We start from the raw sequence: 12,470 nt of genomic DNA, 5'->3' as shown, positions 1-12,470 counted from the left end.
TCTGATACCAGGTCTAGCACTTTGCCACCATGTGCAATAATGTCTTAGTGTTGAGCTCTCAGGGCCGGAGTGAAATCCAAATTATGCAAACATTTTGCAAACATTAAAACGTTATAGACACTTTAGCCAGCATTAGATTCACTATTTTTATGACCTGCCTACACTAACATAAGAGACTGGTGCCAGATGTGGTCTTTTCACTGATTGCCCCCTATACCAATAACGGTATGCTTCTCCTCTTTCTTCCCACTTTTGCTGACTTTTTCATACCCTAGATAAACTCTCCCTTTATTTTAAAATGAAGAAACTTATATCAAGAAGTGGGGAGGAAAAAAATAAGTTTAGCAATCTGCTAAACAACTTTTATAAAACATTTCAAATTTAATTCAAAGCAGGATAACCCATAAAAAAGTCACAGTCGCTTTTTTCCCAGCCCAGAACAACTGGAAGGGAAGTCTGCTTACAGACCCTGGAAGAAGCCGCAGGGACCGTGTGGGGCTTGGCGGCACCCATAGCATTGGCAACGGTGGCAGCGTCAGGGATGGGAGCACCAAGAGTGGTAAGGGAACTAAACTACTGATCAGTAAGATATTGCAGGGACTCCTATGCTACTACCAAGAGCAGCTGCAGGCACACTCTAGCAGCTCCATAGCTCATTACAGAGTTCCAGGTTGGAGTTCTAGAGCAGTGAGGAGGACACTCTCCTTCTAGACACTTCTAGAGCAGTGAGGAGGAGCAGGGGGTCACAAGAGAACAGAGTGGGGAATCAGAGAACAGACCTAGAGGCTAGAGACTAGAATTCTCTCCTTATTTTACCACCTTGAAAACCTATTGGTCCCCAGATCTAGTTACAGAAATCAGGCTAGCTGGTTTCCCATGGCAGGGAGCCCAACTAACATAAGTTCCAAAGTCAAGAAATTAGCTGGGAAATTGAGCAAAGAACCGAAATAGGAAAATGACCATGAAAATACTCCATAGAGTCAGGGAATTTCAAGACAAAACTCAGCAAAAGATAATGATTTGAAAACATCTACAAGCAAAACCTTAAAAAATATTCAGATTGATTTTCAAGAGGAATTTTTAGAAGAGTTAAAGGAAGATTAAAAAGAGCAAAAAAAATCAGAAATCAAATAAGAGCAATAAAGAAAAAATTGGGAAATGAAGTTAGAGCTATACAAGAAAAATATGGAATAGCTTGGTAAAAGAGACACAAAATCTCACTGAGGAAAGTAATGCCTTCTAAAATAAAATTCTGAAAAAGATCCCAAAATGAAAACTCTCATGAAACTAAATTCCAGAACTTCCAGATGAAAGAAAAAATACTGCAAGGAACCAGGAAAAAATTGAAATACCATAGAGTCATAGGAAAGTTCATACAAAAATATGGAAAGACTTGGACCTGTGAAGGAAGATGTACCTTCAGAAAAATAGAGGACAACTGGAAATAAGCACAGCATGGTCTTACATATATGCATATCAATCTAGGTATGTGTGAACATATGTGTATATATATATGTACATGATTATCCTATACATTATATACATAGATGATATATAATCATGCATATGATTATATGTATATTGCATATATGTGTATAAATACATGTAGAGATACATATATTTATAGATATATACATGCAAATACATACATGTATGTATACATATATATATACACATATCCATATTTAATTGTAACATTCTCCTATATCATAACAAGATTCCAAACTTATACCATCTAGTTATTCTCAACAGTGTAAAGTAATATAGATTACTATGCCTGACATATAATATAGTCTCCTTTTTTCTCTTTTGATTAAATCTATTTTAACTTCAACTTTATCTGAGATCATGATTAATACACCTGGCTTTTTGACATAATAAATTCTAGTTTTTACCTTTATTTTATGTTTGTATCTCTCATTTTTATAACATTTCCTGAAAGCTACATGTTGTTGAGTTCAAATGTTTAATCTTCTGTTTCAATTTTATGGGATAATTGATCCAATTCACACTCTAAGTTATAATTACTTGTTGTTAATTTTCCTCCTTCCTATTCTCCTCACTATACTCACTCAATTCCTATCCTTCCTGACTCCTCTACTCTACTCCTATTTACAACTTTGGCCTCTTATTCTCTCCCCCCCAATCCTATCCTCTTGCCCTATTATTTCTTTCTGAATTTAAAAGACTTTTAGACTGTTCTACGTATATATGTTGTTCCCTCTTCAGTTCATTTCCAATAAGAATAAAGTTCAATACTACCTGCCCTTACCCCTACTAGCTTCTTTCATATATATATATATATATATACAGACAGAGACAGAGACAGAGACAGAGAGAGAGAATGTATTTATATTTATTTATATTATGTGTGTAGGTATATTTTTGCATGTGTATGAATTACTCCCATTAGATTCAGCTCTATCCAAACATTTTTGCAAACCACCCAAATAAAAATCATCGTCATAAAAGAATTGATAATATTTTCATATATAAGAAGTAAATGATTTGACTTTATTGAATCCTTTATAAATTTATCCCTAATGTTTACTTTATATTTCTCCTAGATGTTATATATTGTTTTCCCTTAAACTCTGTTGTTTTGTGATAAACATCTCAAATTCTTACTGTTTGTTAAATATCCATTTTTTGCCATTCAGGATTATATGTAACTTTGCAGGATAAGTTACCTTTGATCCTAACCCCAGCCCTTTTGCTCTAGGAAAGTAATATTCCAAGACCTATGGTTTTTCAATATAATAGCTGCTAGATCTTGTGTAATCCTTATTGTACCTCTACAATTTTAAATGCTTTTTTCTTATTACTTCTAATATTTTTTAAGTTTTTGAAATGTGTAAGGTTTTTATTTTATTATTTATTTTATTTATATATTTTAATGCTTCTAATATTTTCTACTTAACCTGGGAACTTTGAAATTTGGCTATGATATTTCTATGTTTTCCTCCTGCGACCTTTTCCAAGTGATGATCAGTAGATTTTTTTCCTTTTTTTCCTTCTTGTTCTAGAACTTTAGAGTATTTTTCTTCACAATTTCTTGTAATATATTATCCCTTCTTTTTGATCATAATTTTCAGAAAGTCAAATTACTTATATTGCTTCTCCTCAATCTGTTTACCAGATCAGTTGTTTTTATGATGAGGTGTTTCACATTCTATTTTTTATTCTTTTGATTTTGTTATGTTACTTTGTATCTTAAAATATCATTAGGTTCCCTTTTGTCTAATTCGGTTTTTCAATGAATTATTTTCTTAAGTTTTTGAGTCACTATTTCAAATTGGTTGTCTTTATTTTCAGAATTTTCTTAATTTTCTTGCAATACTCTTTTTTCTCCTAATTTTTCCTCAATCTGTCTTATTTGATTTTAAAGTCCTTTTAAAATTCTTCTAAAAATCTTTTTGTGCTTGGAGCCCACTTGCTGAAAAAAGAGTAACATTTTAGCTCCATTATGTTCCTCTGAATATGAACACTGATAACATCTTTCCCCAAAGTAGCTATTTATGGTTAGGTTCTTTCTCATTTGCTTGCTCATTTTAATTGTTTTTATTTAATTTTATTTTAAGCATCTGATGTTGTGATCAAGTTCTAATCCCAAGAAATGGGAATTATGACCCAAGCCTCAGGTCCTTCTTAATGTTATTTTTTGGGGTCTGTCCCACAGTTCAATCCTGGGCTCTCCTATCTACCCTATGAGACCCCTGGGTGTCACTGCCCCTCAAATGATCTTATGCCTTGTAGTCCATCTGGTGCTGCAAACTGCGGTTGTTCTCTCTTCCCTTTAACTAAAACCAGAGACTTTGCTCATGTGCAAGTGTCCACAGCCGAAAGGGTCCCTAGCCCTCTATTGCTGCACTCAGCAGGTTTGTGCCAACTCCTATAAAGAAGCAATGGCAGCCCAGCCCAGGATGTGTCTGGTCAGCATAGATGTTCTTGACATCCCTCTACAGTGGAAAGTCCTTCATTTTTCTTCCATTCAGCCATCAGAGCCTCCACCTGTCCAGGAGATGAAAGGTTCTACAGTTGAGGAGGCTGCCTCCCATGCCCAGCTACCATCAGGGCTTGTTGCTTATTGATTCCACAGAGTTAACCTAGAGGTCTTTGCACTTCACTCAGATGGAACTTCTGCCTTTGGAGGTCAGGTCCTTTGGGGGGGGTCTTCTTAGATTGTCTTAGGAGAACAACTACTTTACCTCAACTTTTATTTATTTCTGCTGTTCTATATTCCTTCTGAGACAATATTCTGTGTTTTTCTGTGGAAGAAATTTGCAGAGTCAAAAGTTTTCTGACCTACTTTGCCATCTTCCCAGAATCCTCTGAATTCTACATTTGCAAACATCATTAACAAATATCTGATATTCAGAATTATTTGTTCCAAGGACAAAATGAGCAACATCCTAACAGCACACAAACAACACTGAATGAATGGTTTAGTCAATATTCCATTCTCTTTTATGTTCAAGAAAAAGAAATATTATAACCAATGCCACATTAATATGATTCTATATTCCCATTTCTCATATTATATAATAATAACAAAATTAGAGAATGGTGCAGACTGGAAGCAACTTTAGAAATCACTGGAAACATTTTACAGATCAAGAAACTGAGGACTGGAGAAATAGAATGACTTACCTAAAGTCACATAGGAAGTCAAGGGGATTTAAATTCAGTCCCAAGGCTCTAAATCCATTGTTTTTTTTTCTCTATGCTATGATCTCTTCATTTTAGAGGTAATGCCCAACATAGAAAGGTAATTTTAAATTTCATAAAAAATGTTCACAGACTGATCCATCTAAAGCATTATTTTATACACTTATACTCCAAAACATATCAGAGTGTAATTTTCCATTCATAGATATCACTACTTGGGTACCTAGTTGTTTTCTAAGGCAACATCCAAGTTCATCTGAGGCCTTAATGTTCCCTGGGTACACTGTGGCTGGAAAAAAGTAATCAAGCATTTACTAAGTGCTTATTATATGTCATCAGTTGATGTTTGTGTCCAGAATATTTTTTATTCCTAACTTTACTTTTCAAGTCATATCTCCCTTTGATGGAGCCCCTTAATATGTTTTTGAATGACCCTAGTCTTAAGTTTAATCATCTACATATATTTCTCCATCACCAAATGGTGGGAAAACATGAAATTTGGTTTTTGCTTTGTTTTATAGATTGCAATATACTATAAATTGGAGTCATCCAGTATCACCAGAAGAATATTGATATGAAACATTTGGTTTTTGTTTCAGGTAAAAAATATGGGGTTCCTGAAAGCATTGCCTAGTTTCCTAAATACAAACCAGCTTCCAACCCTCCTCCTATTAAATGCTAAAATACAATCTCTGCCTTCAAGAATCGAATGGAGGAAGGCAACATCGGAGAATGGTGGGGAGGAGTACTACAGGTTGGTAGTGGAATCAAAATGAAACAGAGCAGTTGGTAAGAAAGGAAAACTTCAGAAACTAAGACTGGAATGCCCCAGTCTTGGATAAAGGGAGGCTTTGGGAGGAGTTCTTTGCTTTATACTCCAGCCCTCCAATCAGAAAGCAGAGGCAGTTGAGAGTGCTGATGAAGTGTGAGCACCAAAGCTGAAGCAATCTCAAGGATGATGAGTTTCCTGGTGATGAGCTCTTCCCAGGGGGGAGTGTAATGATGCAGTCAAAACCAGAGTAGTTTGTGGGAAATGAAGATAATCATCTCCTAGTTTTTTTGCTATGATGAAACATTATGTATTCACAACAGAGGTCCTATGATGTTCCAAAGCATGATGATACCAATCCATTGTCATCTACAGAGAGAATCACCGGGGGTGGTTATATCTATCTAAAGCTACAGACACATAAACAATAACAATTCTTACCCACTTGTCTATGCCCATTTTCTTTTTTTTTTTTTTTTTTTTTTTTTTTATTATATATATATATTTTATAATATTATCCCTTGTATTCATTTTTCCAAATTACCCCCCCTCCCTTATTCCCTCCCCCCGACGACAGGCAATACCATACATTTTACATGTGTTACAATATAGTCTAAGTACAATACATGTGTGTGAATATCATTTTCTTGTTGCACAATAAACATTAGAATCCGAAGGTACATGCAACCTGGGCAGACAGATATTAGTGCTAACAATTTACATTCCCCTCCCAGTGTTTCTTCTCTGGGTGTATCTACCTCTGTCCATCATTGATCAACTGGAAGTGAGTTGGATCTTCTTTATGTTGAAGATTTCCACTTCCATCAGAATACATCCTCATACAGTATCGTTGTTGAAGTGTACAGTGATCTTCTGGTTCTGCTCATTTCACTCAGCATCAGTTGATTTAAGTCTCTCCAACCCTCTCTGTATTCCTCCTGCTGGTCATTTCTTACTGAGCAATAATATTCCATAACTTTCATATACCACAATTTACCCAACCATTCTCCAACTGATGGACATCCATTCATCTTCCAGTTTCTAGCTACAACAAAAAGAGCTGCCACAAACATTTTGGCACATATATGTCTCTTTCCGCTCTTTAGTATTTCTTTGGGATATAATCCCAGTAGTAGCGCTGCTGGGTCAAAGGGTATGCACAGTTTGATAACTTTTTGGGCATAATTCCAGATTGCTCTCCAGAATGGCTGGATTCTTTCACAACTCCACCAGCAATGTATTAGTGTCCCAATTTCCCCACATCCCCTCCAACGTTTGTCATTATTTGTTCCTGTCATCTTAGCCAATCTGACAGGTGTGTAGTGGTATCTCAGAGTGGTCTTAATTTGCATTTCTCTGATCAGTAGTGATTTGGAACACTCTTTCATGTGAGTGGATATAGTTTCAATTTCTTCCTCTGAGAATTGTCTGTTCATATCCTTTGACCATTTATCAATTGGAGAATGGTTCGGTTTCTTATAAATTATGGTCAGTTCTCTATATATTTTGGAAATGAGACCTTTGTCAGAACCTTTGTTTTTAAAAATATTTTCCCAATTTGTTACTTCCCTTCTAATCTTGTTTGCATTAGTATTATTTGTACAGAAACTTTTTAGTTTGATGTAATCAAAATCTTCTATTTTGTGATCAATAATGATCTCTAGTTCTCCTCTGGTCATAAATTCCTTCCTCCTCCACAAGTCTGAGAGGTAGATTATCCTCTGTTCCTCTAATCTATTTATTATCTCCCTCTTTATGCCTAAATCATGGACCCATTTTGATCTTATCTTGGTATATGGTGTTAAGTGTGGATCCATATCTAATTTCTGCCATACTAATTTCCAGTTTTCCCAACAGTTTTTTCCGAATAATGAATTTTTATCCCTAATGTTGGAATCTTTGGGTTTGTCAAAGATTAGATTGCTATAGATGTACCCTTTTTTGTCCTTTGTATCTAATCTGTTCCACTGATCTACCGGTCTATTTCTTAGCCAATACCAAATGGTTTTGGTGACTGCTGCTATATAATATAGCTTTAGATCAGGTACACTTAGACCACCTTCCTCTGAGTTTTTTTTCATTAGTTCCCTTGCAATTCTTGACCTTTTATTCTTCCATATGAATTTTGTTGTTATTTTTTCTAGGTCATTAAAATAGTTTCTTGGGAGTCTGATTGGAATAGCACTAAATAAATAGATTAGTTTGGGGAGTATTGTCATCTTTATTATATTCGCTCGGCCTATCCAAGAGCACTGAATGTCTTTCCAATTATTTAAATCTGATTTTATTTTTGTGGCAAGTGTTTTGTAATTTTTCTCATATAATTCCTGACTTTTCTTTGGTAGATGGATTCCCAAATATTTTATACTATCAACATTTGTTTGGAATGGAATTTCTCTTTGTATCTCTTGCTGTTGCATTTTGTTAGTGATATATAAAAATGCCGAGGATTTATGTGGATTTATTTTGTATCCTGCCACTTTGCTGAAATTTTGAATTATTTCTAGTAGCTTTTTAGCAGAGTCTTTGGGGTTCTCTAAGTATACCATCATGTCATCTGCAAAAAGTGATAGTTTAATTTCCTCATTTCCTACTCTAATTCCTTGAATCTCTTTCTCGGCTCTTATTGCCGAGGCTAGCGTTTCTAGTACTATATTGAATAGTAATGGTGATAGTGGGCAACCTTGTTTTACTCCTGATCTTACTGGGAAAGGTTGCAGTTTATTTCTATTGCATATTATGCTTACTGACGGTCTTAAATATATACTCCTGATTATTCTAAGGAATAATCCATTTATTCCTATACTCTCAAGAGTTTTTAGTAGGAATGGATGTTGGATTTTGTCAAATGCTTTTTCTGCATCTATTGAGATGATCATATGGTTCTTATTAATTTGATTATTAATATGGTCAATTATATTAATAGTTTTCCTAATATTAAACCAGCCCTGCATTCCTGGAATAAATCCTACTTGATCATAGTGTATTATCTTGGAGATGATTTTCTGAAGTCTTTTTGCTAATATCTTATTTAAGATTTTAGCATCAATATTCATTAAGGAGATTGGTCTATAATTTTCTTTCTCAGTTTTCGATCTACCAGGTTTAGGTATCAGTACCATGTCTGTGTCATAAAAGGAATTTGGTAGGACTCCTTCATCCCCTATTTTTTCAAATAATTTATATAACATTGGGGCTAATTGTTCTTTAAATGTTTGGTAGAATTCACATGTGAATCCATCTGGCCCTGGTATGCCCATTTTCTTCAAACATATTGTATAATTGGATTTTAATAGGATTGATTTCTTTTGTAACCTTATGTATTTTATGTGATGTATTTCAAAGCATTTTTAAAGAAGGGGTTCCTAGGCTTCATCAGAGTAATAAAGGCAGCCATGAAACATAAAAATGGTTAGGAAACCGCATGACCAAAACTTTATTTCTCACTGAATATTAATTCAGTGAGCACATATATTAATATAATATATATTAATCTTAATCTTAATATTAAGCCAGTGAGCACAGTTCTGTTCTTGCATTTCCTTAGGTATCTCCTATGAATTTACCACTTTTAGGGGAGACACTTTATTGGGGGAAGATATCTTTGCTTTTTGCTCTACCTCCTTCTTTATAGGCAAATAATAAACACAATAGGGTTTTATATCCTCTACATTTTTTGAATATTTGCATCCCCAAGCAACAGTTAACTACAGAATGTCATGGATGGCAGATCTCATATGACTTTCTTGCATTTTTATCAAGAATACCATGAATATTTGAGTAATATATACATGCATATATATATTTAGAAATGGGAAAAGTTGGGAATTTATTATTATAATCAAGAAGTATTAAATTATGTCCATTTAATCTGGCTAATTTTGTTAATTTTTAATAGAACTCCTATATCAAATCTCCCTTCTGCTTTGATTTCTCCATCTACAAAATGAGGAAACTAAGATATGCAGCTTCTGAGATTCCTTCTCTGTCAAAATCTATACTTGGACACTGATCTTGACAAGCTATTAGATTAACTCTGAGATCCCTTTCATCTCTAGAGCTCCGCTTTTATGATTGCTATTTTCTGATTCTGTCTTCTGCTTTCATCTGCCACATCTCTGCCAATGACTGATCAAAAATAGGATTTTTTAAAAAGTCAACAGGCTAGCTCTTTAATTGGTTTTTAGTGGGGTGTGATAATGAAGAATGGATTTGTTCCCTGGCTTTGCAAGTTGAATCCTGTTACCTATCATTAATGATGAGGCTTTAGGAGAATGGTTACCCCCTGAAGGTGCCATTTCCTGTCCGATCTGATCTCAAATTCAAAATGTTTACAACAGAAAAGTGTTCATTTTTTCCATAATGACGTTGTTTCTAATCACAGATGTCTCACCATGCCTTACAGACAGAGGGAATGGGGTGAGTAAAGGAGAGCATTAGTACTGACAAATTATTTTATTGAGTTGTTAAGAGAAAGGAGGAAAAATGCACAGATATGATAGGATAAGATTTCTTTCTCCAACTCAATGAAGCATTTATATACTATTTCAATGCTAATAATACAAAAGACAAACTTTCTCCCTCTTCCTTTCTGTTCCCTTTGCCTTGTCCCCCTCTGTCTCTACCTCTCTCTCTTTCCCTCTTACACACACACACACATACACACACACACACACACACACACACACACACACACGCACGCACATACCCCCAGAATGAAAGAACTAAATTAGAGTATCTAGGCTCCCAGCCATTTTTAATATTTAAAAATCTTTGTTCTAAAATTATTTCTAGGTATTTAAGCTTGTATTCTCTAGGCCCTCTAATTCTGACTCTATATTCAAAAATATATTCTAGCTTGCATATTATATATTCTCAGTTCACAATCAATTCTAGCTTCCTTTATGTATTTTATTTGATGTCTTTATGTATTTTATTTTATGTTTTAAAAACTATTCTTGTGAAAAAGATTTCACCAGACTGCCAAAGTGTCCAAGAGACTTGAAAAGGTAAAGAGCCTTGGAGTTCAGTTCAAATCTGAATCAACCTTTTTCCCTACAGCTCCTCCAACCACCCTTTCCTTGAAATTCTCTCTTGAGAAAGCTCAGTATCTTTTAAGACAATCGATCCTACTAAGTTGAAGCTGTCACTGGTAGCATTTCTTTGCCTGAGACATACATTGGCCTCTTTGCCACATCTTTCCCTCTCCCCCACCAGGAGTCCCACCCCAGCCTTGGCTCCTGGGTTTCCCAACTCTGGGCTCAAAAAGAACAAGAATAATACCTCTCTATATGATATACCTGAAAATGCTATATCACAGATATCAAGTTCTCCCTAAACTTTCTTTTCTATAATCTGAATATTCCTATTTTCTTCATTAGTTCTTCATGTGGGATTATCTGAAAGACCCTCACAACCCAGACTGTCATTCTCCAGAATCAACCCTTTTAAAAATAGTTTGAACCAGAGGGCAGAGACAAGATAGCAAATGTAGTGACTCATCTGAGCTCTCCCTCCAAATATCTGTTAAAAAACAGAACCCAAAAAGATGGCATCAAACAATTTTCTAGCCCAAGACAACTTAAAAGACTGGCAGGAAAGGTCTATCCCACATGCACCAGTGGAAACAGTCCAACACAGGCTGTGCTGGCATAGACCTGACACCAGTAAATGAGAAAAATGCCTTGTGTTGATTGAATCTGACAGTTTTCAGACTTCTCAGCTCACAGAAAATAAGAGGGTCAAATATCTGACCAGAAGTAACTTACTGGGATCCTTTTGCTAGCACTAAGTCAGGACTGTTACTTAGCCCATACTTGGATATTAGTTGTAATCCTAGGTGACAATCCCAGGGTAAAGAGGAGCACTAGCAAACCAGAGTTTATGCCCATAGTGAATTAGGGACCTTCCTTACCAGTCATTCACAAATTGCATCACAAGCCAAGAGAAAAGTAAACAATTCTCCTTAGACCAAACATCTTAGAAGAACTAAAAACTGATAAGTCTCTAAAATACCTTTGAAAACAGCTGCACAAATCCATAAACCTTGGAACAGTGCACCCTTTATCTGAAAACAGAACCCTGCTTTAACAAAGAAAAGGCAAGAAACAGGCTGAGAAAATGAGTAAACAACAGAAAAAAAAAAAAACAATTCTGACCATAGTTATCATGGAGACAAAGAAGATCAAAACACACTTTCTTAAAATAAAGTCAAAATTTCTGCATCCAAAGCATCCAAAAAAATATGAATTGGTCTCAGGCCATGTAAAAATTCAAAAAAGATTTTGAAAATTAAATAAGAGAGGTAGAGGAAAAATTGGGAAGAGAAATGATATATAAAAATCATGAATACAAGTAAAAAGCTTGGTAAAGGAGACATAAAAAATACTGAAGAAAATAAAAATAAAAAAAAAACATATTATGAAAAGTGGCAAAGAAGGTACACAAACCCAATAGGAAGAACATCTTTAAAAGCATAATCAGTCTAAGAGACAGAGATACACAAAAATTCATTAAAGGAAACACTTCCTTAAAAAGTAAAGTTGGCCAAATAAAAAGAAAGTACAAAAGCTCACCAAAGGAAATCATGGCTTAAAAATTAGAATTGAGTAAAGGGAAGCTAATGACTTTATGAGAAATCAAAAATAATAAAACCATAGAATGGAAAAATAGAAGACAATGTGAAACATTTCCTTGGGAAAACAACTGACCTACAAAGGAGAGAAGAGAAAATTTTAAATTATTGCTCTACTTGAAAACCATGATTTAAAAAAAAAACCTAGACATCATCTTTCAAGAAATGATCATAAAATAGAAAATAAAATTGAAAGAATCCACTGATTACTTTCTGAAATATTTCCAAATGAAAATTCCCAAGAATATTATAGCAATCTCAGATGATGAAATTGAAACTATTTCCACTCATATGAAAGAGTGTTCCAAATCACTACTGATCAGAGAAATACAAATTAAGACAACTCTGAGATACCACTACACACCTGTCAGATTGGCTAAGATGACAGGAACAAATAAT

Source organism: Sminthopsis crassicaudata, chromosome 2 (assembly GCF_048593235.1).
Source record: "Sminthopsis crassicaudata isolate SCR6 chromosome 2, ASM4859323v1, whole genome shotgun sequence".
NCBI classification, from domain to species: Eukaryota; Metazoa; Chordata; class Mammalia; order Dasyuromorphia; family Dasyuridae; genus Sminthopsis; species Sminthopsis crassicaudata.
Note: the sequence above shows the minus strand (reverse complement) of the source record.